This window comes from Pygoscelis adeliae, unplaced genomic scaffold (assembly GCF_000699105.1).
Source record: "Pygoscelis adeliae isolate BGI_AS28 unplaced genomic scaffold, ASM69910v1 Scaffold286, whole genome shotgun sequence".
Classification (NCBI taxonomy): domain Eukaryota; kingdom Metazoa; phylum Chordata; class Aves; order Sphenisciformes; family Spheniscidae; genus Pygoscelis; species Pygoscelis adeliae.
This window is the reverse complement of record NW_008825076.1, coordinates 7414515-7425447: the sequence shown is the minus strand read 5'-3', so window position 1 is coordinate 7425447 and position 10933 is coordinate 7414515. Positions and strand designations below refer to the sequence as shown.

The 10933-nt window shown below is 42.7% G+C and overlaps 1 protein-coding gene across 1 annotated transcript in view; it reads right to left on the bottom strand.

Moving 5' to 3' along the window:
• The window catches only part of CDH4 (cadherin 4, type 1, R-cadherin (retinal)), a 188882-nt gene that overhangs the window by 49948 nt on the left and 128001 nt on the right, over positions 1-10933 (bottom strand). The window lies entirely within an intron of this gene.

The following is a 10933-nucleotide window of genomic DNA, read 5'->3' as shown; positions in this document are numbered from 1 at the left end:
CAGGGTACACGGAGCGCTTTACAGGCAGATAGGAAAGCAGAGCTCCTCCCTGAAATATGGGCAAAGCGATGCGCTGAGAACCAGGGAGGGATCCAGCCAAAATCTGTGTGACTCAGGGCAAAGCTAAGCATCACTGCCTATTCCTTAAGGTTTAAGGTGCAATTACAGACTTGAGCTGGGATGCAAGGACCAAGCGGCTCCGACAGCACATCGGAGAGCCCGAAGGGTGTGAAAACCAAATGGAGGTACAACGTTATGCAGGAAAAGCTTTGTGCAAAGCCAAGTGGAGGGACTTCACTGGGAGGAGAGACCTGCCGCATGCTGGATTGCTCCCGCTCTCGGAACACAGTTTAGATACTCGAGGGCTGCTCCGTTCGGGTGCCGATGTTACAAGCGTGTGTAAAATGTCAAATGTCCTTTGAAATTTCAAAGGGCAAGAATTAGGTTAATTAGGTCTCTCCTACATAAACATTCCTGAAGTGCTGTAACTGGCTTAATTCTTTAATTCTTCTGAGTTGCTAGAATAAGAGAGATCTGAATTTTAGCTTTATCTTGATTCCAGGACTTTTAATTGACAGATATTAACCTGCTAAATTGACAGGATATCACACACAGGGATCTATCAGCACCTTGCAGCTGGAATATATTATGGAAATGCACTTTCATTATCTCTTGCTACCTTGTGTAATAAAACATGAGGGAGAAACTATTGTTAGCCCTTGTTTTTCCTCATGCAAAAAGTTGCCATTCATTACTCCATTTGTAAAGCACCGGGTAATAGTAAGGCTGAAAGGTCCTTATTAATGAATGTAATTTCTATTTCATATTTAGCTTTTCCTTCCTTATTCTCTCTTATAGACAACTTGGGAGGCTGACAGTAGCATTCCCTAACAGGCCAAATACTTGTGAGCCAAATTAGGTTTAAATCATAGAAGGGGGGAAGGAAATTTAAAAAAATAGCAGCAATCGGATTCCACCTAAATTAGAAAACAGGTCGGAGGCCCACATGAGAGGCTCCATTTCAACACTGCATCTAAATGGCAAAGCCACCGCTAATGTTTCACTGCAGTGAGATGGAGACACGTAATTCACAGCGTTTCCGATCTGATGGTGTAGCTGTTGCACGTTATTGTAAAAGCTTCACTGCTTCGGCAGCGACTGCAGGAAAAAAACGTTCCTTCCCTTCCGTCAGCCAAGAGGGCGATGAAACAGCCTCATCGGCGGGGGTGCTTCTTTCTTAACTTGGCGTTTTTCTATTTTACCATGTTTGCAGGCTGACCTCTTTACAGCTGCTGGGCTCCCAGGTCACACTCCCAGGTGTGCCCACCAGAGCAAGCCGGGACTGTCGCGTCAGCGTGCCTCCAGCTAGGGCACAGCAAAGGCAGCTCTGTTTATGTGTCAAAAGCAATTCCGAAACTCGTGACACAGTTATGCAAACTTTAATCTGAACTCCGAGAACAAACTGTAGACCTTGGATAAGGTCACACTCCGTCTGCACAAGCACTTATTCATACCGGGACCCAGCCTGCAAACCTCCCACCGCCTTCAGCTCCTTTCTAGCTTGCTTTATTCACTTCTTAACCAAAGCTTCCCCTGGAAAAATGAATCCTCTTGTACAAGAGGAAAGTCTCATTTAAAAGTTTTGTTAACTTCACCATTTTACTGCTTATTAAATTATACATACTCTGATGACACACGCATGTGTGTGCGCGTACTCACAGACCCCGTCTTATTAATCTCAGGTTTACAATGCAGTTTTTTTTATTTAGCAAAGCGCCTTTCACTGAGCATCGTAGCACAGTGTTAATAAAAAAATCCCACACAAATTCAGAACACTAAATTAAAGAAATTTAAAAGAAAGATTATATCAATCAGATAATACAGTGCCAAAAAATGAAAATGCCCAGAATTTAGTCATGTACAAATGTACCAGCCACAAAGAGCTGGTGCATAAGGACGGGAAGAAGGGAAGGATGGCAAAGGAGCGCTGCACATGTGCAAGCAAGCGCAGGGAGCCCAAGCCTAGTGAGAAAACGCAAGGAATTATAGCAGATCCCAAATGGATGGGGTGATCAGGTAGGATCGTTACGGGAATGCACACGTGTGAGACGGGCGCTGTATCTCAGGATACCGGAGGCTTCTGCAGCAATCAGGGACACGCGAGAGGTGAGCTGCTGGTGGAAACCAAAGTTGCACTGATTTCCATCCGCTGAAGACATAACTACTGTGTTTAGAGCAAAAGTGCAATCTGACATGGAGAACGGCCTTGGTTTGTACTTAAAGTTGTATAAAACACAAAGACATGTAAATCATAGAACAGAATCACAGAAACATTTAGGTTGGAAAAGACCTTTAAGACCATCGAGTCCGACTGTAAACGTAACACTGCAAAGTCCACCAAATGGAAGTCGTCTGAGATTTGTCAAACCTTTAGGCACTTGGTTGCCATCCACGTCCAGTTCCATCCGAAAGGCTCCAGTGTGGGCATATAAGGGTGGTGTTTTCAAGTGCCTAGTTTTAGTTTATAACTAATTCAATCTTCAGTGAGATTGGCCCCAGCAGATAAAAAATTACTGATTTTTTTGTTTTTCTGTAGCTAACCTTTTTGCTTTTGTGCATTAAGCTGATTTTATTGAACTATTCAATCAATTTCAATTTCAGCATGTCCTTCCAATTTGTCACAACATCTCCAGGGGCATCTTAGTTTGTTGTCCTAATATTATTGTTATTTTTACGACTATTAAAAAAAAAAAAAAAAAGGCAGCCCCGTGCCCCCAAGCACGAGAGACATTTTCTTGATGGCAGTTTGATCATACAGAATAATTCCCATATTCTCTTTCTTTACAAAAATGACATTTTAAATAGCACAGGGCAGAAACTACAGCATAGAGGTAACACAAAATGGTCCTAACCCAAAGAAATGAAGCAGTTACTGTATGTTTGCTCTGATGGTGATGCTGTGGAACTGAAGAAATGAGCCTCTGCCCCAAGGGGGTCTAGACTAAAAACCGAGCCCCAGTGAAGTCCTCGGGAGGTCCAGTGGCCCGTAGTTTTAATAAATCTAACAAATCTTCACGCTAGAGGAAAGTAAATGTGATTCTTCTACTTAAGCCAAGGAAAAAACCTCATCTTGATAAGCGCAGAGCTTTTAGTCTGACCTAAAAACTAAGAAGTGCTTCTGAAGGAAAAAATTATGAAGCAAAGAATAATTAAAGGTACTGTGGCAGTTCTAATCTGTCCGCTCTTCTGTCAATCATCTGATACAGTGCCACAAAGAAACACGTCAGCTAAATTCCAAAAGATGGGAATTAGTTGAAGAAATTGGTTAAGCTCGTTAATGGGAAGTTGACCAAGGGCTTGGTTCAAATGACAGCAGTGCCTTGTACAGGAAGAAGCAACAGCTTGGAAGAAGGGTAACCTGACAATTGAATAACAGAAGCAAGATGTGATTTAATAGTACAAAATACAAGATAATGCAGCAAGGGACCAGTAACAAAACTTTTCCGGAAGCTGGTTTATTGGACATGAGCAAGGAGGACTGGCACCACGTCCCACCAGCTCCCTGCCGCTGAGCAAGACACAAACGCTGTCGGCAAACGCATCATGTGCGGTATTAGCATTGCAGATACGGCAATATTAATTCCTTGTGCCAAGCACTGAGGGCTCATCGGGATGCTGTGCACAGTCCAGGTCCCTCGTATTCACTGCTGAGCAACCCGGATTCGACCAGGTGCCAGCAGTGAAGAGCCCATCACCGGGGAATAGCCTAGAAGAGCTTGGCTTGTTTAGTCTAGCAAAATGAAGGCTGATAGCAGATATGATTGCTGTCTATAAATACATCAGGAGGATAAACACTAGGAAGGCAAAGGAGCAATTTAAACTAAAGGACAATGTTGACACAAGAACAAATGGGTATAAACTGGCCATGAATAAATTTAGGCTGGAAATTAGTAGGTCCTTCACCACTAAAGGAGTGAGATGCTGGAGCAATCTAATACAGGGTCTGGGGAGCAAAAACGTTCAAAAGAGTATATTAAATTGGGGATAGAATCCTTTTGGTCTAGGTAGAAAGTATGACAAATTGAGCTAAAGCAGAAGCCAGATCTCTCAGCATTCTCTGTGTACAAACAACTTTTTAGGAAGAAAAAGAATAAAACCCCTGTCAGTCCAAATACCACAATATGTTTGTGTGAAAATGGTTTAAGACTTAACACCGATTGATATCACTGAACCAGCCCATTCCATCGACACACACAAAGAAATAGGTGCCCCAAACAAAATCACAGTTATTGCAAGAGGCTCTCCCCATCAAGATACAGGCCGGCATGAAAGACACCAACTCAAATCCCTGGCCGAGCTGCACATGGTCTTGCCGAGAGGTTATAAATGAAACTAAATAATATTCAGACAGAGAGTCTAAAAGAACAAAGTATTTTAAAATGAAATCCTTGTAACAAAATGCTGTGATCCCAATTTTCAAATGTGCGTGCACGGTATTTTTAGGAATACGGCTATTCCTGGTTTACGCATGCAATTATTGTAAAATCACACACAAGCTGGGTAACTGAGTATGCCGAAGTCCAGAAATGTGGTAATTATGTGATTAATTTAATCTGCATTATGGACAAAGGGTTTGCAAAATTAGGACCTACATTTTCAAAGCTCTGTACAAATATTGTCCAATTAATTACCGCTTCCTGAGAAATGTATGACTAGCTGATTTTAGCATCACATCTGCTAAAGCAAATAAGATTACCAGGATGTTGCTGTAGGATGTACTGAGTAGGAGTCTATTGGTGAAAGAGCTAGAAAATCTAAATCCTATTTCCTTCCATGGCTATCCTCACATCTTCTTTATATTTATGTGTTTTTCCATCTCCCCTTACTTTTGCAATACCAATGAGAAGAATATGGGATGTTCCGCTCTTTTCTTTTCTAAGTCATTTCTTTACATGCTAGCGAAGATTTGATGTTTACTTTTTTTGGTGTAAGCAAGTTGATGGTGAACACACTGGTAATAAATATTGTACCAGAGTCGGGAAAGCCGATTTGAAAACAAATAAACAAACTCCCCCTAAACATTCACTTGACTCTAGCAGAAATACTTTTTCCGAAGAGATCTAACTAGCCATCATTTAAACAAAGCTCACAGGCAGACCTTTTAAGGCATTTATCCCTTAATACTTCCTACTTAGCCACAGTTAAATATGAAGACAGATTTCCAGAAGAAAACCCTATTCTGGGAGCTCAGTGGAGAAGGCAGCTCTCACAGAACAACCAGAGCACCAGGCACCTTTCGCAGTTCCCCCCCCCCAGCGACGGCGGTGGTGGTGAGTGAGCTTCACCCGTGTGCCAGAGTCAAGCAGAGTCTCTGATATAACTTGACCTTTTCATTCCTTACATATAGCGCAGCATTGTGTCATGTATGCAGCAACCTCAGCAGACATCGAACCCCAGGCCCATGAATCTTAATGCAGAAGCTGCTGCTGCCTGAGCTAAAAAGATGCAGTTTTGCTCCATCTCAACCTCGCTATACAGGTCCAGCTACTATCGGAGGCGTTTCACGCTCCTGCTAGGACAGGGCTATAACAAGGGAGGGGACCCCATTTTTAAGATAAACTGGGCTACTTACTCAGTGCTGCACGACCATGAACAGTGAAGCAAACAGGTTTATTTTCTCCATTTAGATGGCGTTGTATTGGCTTTTCGTCCAGCACGGCACAGTGTTTCCCCTCCACAAGCATCTGGGCATGTCTGATTTTATGAGCTACCTGCGATTGCAGAGCTCTTGAGCAGGGGCAGTGCCTTGGTCTAACTCTATCTAGCAACGCACAGTTTACTCTCCTGGAAACAGTGGTGTGTTAATTAAGCTGGCTTTCTTCCTCAACAAAGGTGTCGATGTGAAACATCCCGGCCTCTGACATGCAGGTCAGACCCCGTGAATTCCTGTTACCATCTGACCAAACCTGCCTGTCATCCAGATATTGATAAATGCCTCCGGCTCAGAAAAAGCCTCAGTCCCACCAACCACAGCTCTCCAAACCGCACTTTGTAGCATGCTCCCACTTCTCCCGTGCTATTAAAACCAAGGCTGCAGCGCTGCCCGGCCGCTCACGCCACCGCTTTTCAGCCTGGTGGTATTGCACGGAGAGCCGGAGGGTGGGAAAGCCGGCACACGCCAAGCAAACGCCCGTGGGAGATTTTCCTCTGCTATTCTCAAAGGGTGAAGCACCCCCCGTGCTAAGGGTCATCCCGGGCTCACACACCGCTCCACTCCCACGCACGTCATAGTTAACTGGAGTGTACAGAGGAGGCAGGGAGAGGATGACTTCTCGTGCTAACCCTCCCCACGACGGAGGATTTCTGCCAGCAGCGCTGAACGTGCATGACTCAGAAAGAAGGAAAATAGTTATTCAGGAGTCGTTCTGATGAGCACTTCTAGTACTTGCTCTGACTCACCAGCCGAAGCATTGGTGGTTTTCACCCACACCGCCAGGCTGAAAGAGCTGTTTCACAAATCTTCAGAAATCAGCCTAACACATACCAATTTTTTCTGAGACAAATAAAGGTCCAAAGGCCACAAGCCGACCTCACGATTTTCATTTGGCACCACACCTGTATTGACAATCCGCCTTTAATAGCTGTCACCTGGCAGCCTGATTAACAACCAGCAATTAAGCTTTTTTTTAACACTTTCCCTCTCAGCACCCGAGGCTTGTAACCCATGGCATCTCACACCTTATACCACTCATCTTTTTCTCTCTTAAGCTACTGCACTTTAAGATCGTATCGTAATGTGTTACAATTTACACATTTTAACCCATTCAGAACCAGCAGACACGCGATCAACCCTTTCAGCTTCTCCCAGGGAGGGTGTTGAATCTCCCACGTAGGTGTAAATGGGACCTGCTCCAGCTTAGCAGTTATTTTCTCTTTTGTGTGGCAGCTTCTGAAAGCAAAACAGCTTCTGGTGGTGGGTACAACACCCAGCAATAGCGAACTGAGCTTTCGTATGAAAGCGTGAGGAAGTGCTTTAAAAGCTACCTGAAAGAGAGCGAATATGATCTTTTTATCACAGAGAGGTTATAAAATCAAAGAACACTGGAAGGCCTTTCAGGAGTCTACTCTGTTTGGCCTTTTAGTAGTGTGAGACCAAACAGTTCAGTGGCTGTTGCCCCTGGCTGCCTTTTTTTGTGTTATTCAGACAATGAAAGTGGTGAAAGTGGAAACCCTTCCAAAGGACACGCTAGGTACAGAGAAGACCCTACCAGTCATACCGAAAGCCTTCCAGCATCCTGGCTGTATCTCCCCGTAGCCTCCAGGACAGAAGACGCGTGAACCAAACTGAATTGCTCATCCTCCTAATTTCATTGTGAGAGCCAGGATTTTGCTGAACAGCCAGCTCCGGGAGCGGTGTTATTGACTGAGAATCTCATCTCAGAAAGCGATCTGCTAGTTGTCAGGGATACAAAGGGAAGCTTAGAAATATAAACTCCAAACACTAAAAAGCCCCGAAACAAAACCAGACCCGCCCCCTCCCCAGCAGACAAATAACTGAAAATGGCAACAGAGACCGGGGATTCTGGTGGATCATTTTCATGATTTTCTTAATGCCTGGTGCTAGCAATACTGTGCATAGGAAGGGATGTATTAAACAGGAACAGAGATGCTTTTGAGTGCGATATGCCGCAACCACATTCATCTGATAGATTTTTTTTTTTTGGAGTGAGTTTTATTCCTGAGGGATCAGACACTGAGCCTGGGCTATCAAGGTTTTGAAAAAACACCCAAGCTGAAACCCCACTGCGGTGGAACACATGAGGAATATCAATGCAGCAACTTTTGCCCAAAGAAAGGGACCTACTGGAAAATACATCCACCAAAATAGTCAACTGTCCCAAACGCACCTTGCAGAGGGTTTGCCACGCTCTGACCCCAGCTGGCCACCACTTATGGAAACAGCGTGTTTTGAAGTATGCTGTATACAAGGTTAATAGCCAAGTAGGGTCCATTTAACCTGATACTTGTTCTAGACTTCAAGTTGCAAAGGATGGGGATTAGAGGTCACAAAATTTTTTATCTGATATTTGAGAGCAGACATTTGTCAAAACTTGAATGTAGTTGCTTGAAAAACTTCTAAGCCCAAAGAATTTTTTTCATATCTGAAATAGTGCTTTAAAATTGTCCTCATTCTTTAAAGTTCACCCAAATTGTAAATAGTACCTCTATATTTAGGACTGTGACAGTATTGTCCAGTTTTGGGAAGATTTATAACATGAACATAACATTGTTGGGATTTTTTTGGTTTTATTTGACTGAGCCTTGGCAAATAGGACACCAAACCTGGAGCAAACAGAAAATAAGGACTCGGCTGTTTTCAGAAGATCAGTATGAAAAGAACACCAACACCAAAAAGAGGCCAGTGTTCTGTAGCATTTCTTTTCTAGTCTTAAAATGTTTTACGTACTGATGCTGCCACTGAGGGACCTAATAGATTTCCATGCCTCAAGGAGTCCCATAAAGGCACTTAGGTTGTGCGCAGTCTATTGAAGCTATTCAAGCGCTATGGACTGACTTTAAAATGATTATCAGAATTATTATCAAAATTACTATCAGAAACTCCGCTGTAACAGTACCTCTGTCCTTGGATAGTATCTAAACAGTTTCCTGTTTAGAAAGACTGTCAATGAGCTTCTCATATGGTTCTCTCATTTAAGGCCAAAATTAGAATCACAGAATCATTAGAAATGGGTTACTCTTCAGTGATCCAAACTACAGATCAGACATAAGTCCACAAGGAAGCAGGAGAGAAATAAGGAAAATGAATTACATGCTTCTGATTGTCACCACTGATAGTCATGCAAGGGAGTGGCAGTGAGCTGGTATGAGCTACAAATAAATTTCATTAAAAAAAAGAGATACGACGAATATCTTGGCTAATGTATTTTGATCCTGACTACAGCCACTGAGTCGGTGCCAAAACAGAGTAGGGCTGTGATTAAGGCTGCAGGCTGCAGCTTGGAAGACCTGGATTTCTTTTGCATTTTCCCAAACACTCCCCAAGTGACCTTTAGTAGGTCATTTAATTTTTCCGTGCCCCAAAGAAATTGAAAATAACACTTCAAAATGAAATGAAAACACTTTCTTATCTCACAGTGATATCGTAAGAATAAAAATCCATTAGTTTGCTGAAGCACTCAGCCACTCCGATGAGGAGGGCTGCAGAAGTACCCATCTCCAGCAGCCTTCCCTCTGGTGGCAACCGCCCTGGGTAGCAGCGCAGAAGTTGGCACCCTTCTGCATCTTGGCAGAAACAAGAAGCAACTCAGATCCAGCAGACGCTGCTTTCAATTCCTGTCAATATTTTGCAGGCTTTATGCCCCAGAGATGCCAGGTCATCTTGCAAAGCACTTAAAAGGAGACCCGAGGAATAAGCCGCCTAACTTTTGGCTGAGGCAATTTTTGTAAAACCATGAAATTACATTCGGCTTTTCTTGGACAGGAAGAGATGAGCTATAGTTCAATGTCTAGGTGGTCACGCAGCAACTGTCGCTGCTGAGAGGTGCCCTTTGGTAAATATGCCAGCATTAAATTGATGCTGCTTCCAGTTTGTGTCTGCCACTTTCTGACAAAAGGAGTGAGTGTTGAGAGACAGAAAAAATCCAAAAACCCCAGGCAGACCAAGAGAAGGGAAAGTAAACAACAATCTGAGAAACATTTTTGAAAATAAAAAATGACCTTCTTTGGACTTGTGCAAACCAAATTCTTCCTATAGTGTGTAACTTCTTGGTGATTACCCAAAGGCCAGGCTTTGGGGAAAAAAAAATATCCTAGTTATGTCCATTGCACTCTTACAATCCACAAAACCTTTGCTGTCAAATGTTGCCAGAGCAATTTAACAAACAGGGAGAATGTCTTAACGTATTCTGAAACCTGAAAACCACCCATCATTAGCCCCGCATGCTGTTTTCCTACTTTCTCTGCTTTAAGCCATTTAGCTGTTACAGCTGTTTTTCTTGTAAATCTGACTTCTGTTTTTATCAGCCTGATTTGTTTTCTGGTATATCTCGCTTGATTAAAAAGAGGAAGAAAAACCTTTCACAATTCAGGTAAAATTGCCGCCTTCTTTAAGCTGTCGGGCTGGAAGCTTGAAAAAGATCATCAAGAAGACCAGTGTAGGTGAATAAATATTCATAATATTGGTCATAATTCATACTTGCTTGCATTTTTGCAGATAGGCTTGAAATTCCACACTCGTGACACCGCTGCTATAGTCAGACCTTTTTATTCTTATGAGCATGAGGTTTTCTAAATCCTATCAATGCAGCAATTAAAAAAATAAAATCAATGTAATATATTCAACATAATATATTCACACCACCTCCTCTAATCCTATACACATACACATGGTGTGTACAACACAAGGATCCTGGATTTTAAAATTAATGGCAGTCAGGAGCACAACACAAGTCTTAGGAATCTGTATTGTGTTGACTCCGTATGGTCTGGATAAAATAAACTAATTTGGTGTCATTCGTTATTCATTGCTGAGAAATATTTTAAGAAAATAGCTTGGCTAAGTCCTTCCTAGCTGCATATCATATATGCCTTCACCATTATGAATTGAAGGGAACATCCAAACAGTGAAGGAACAGGTTATAGTCGGAAAAGCAGCCGATTTAATTAAATTTGGCAGAATGAAAGGTTAGTGGAAAACAGTCAAATAACTGAGATGAGATTAACGCGAGATGTTCCCTATTGTATTTCCTTTAAGAGCTGTTTTACCCAGTATGGGAAGGGTCATGTGTCGATTTGCTGAGAGAGAATGTGATTGATAGAATTACTGGAAAAGAAACTCGGTTTCATTGTGAAGTCGGAAATACTAATGGGGGCTTCTGTCAAAACCAGCTCTGCCTGCACATGGCTTTGTTTC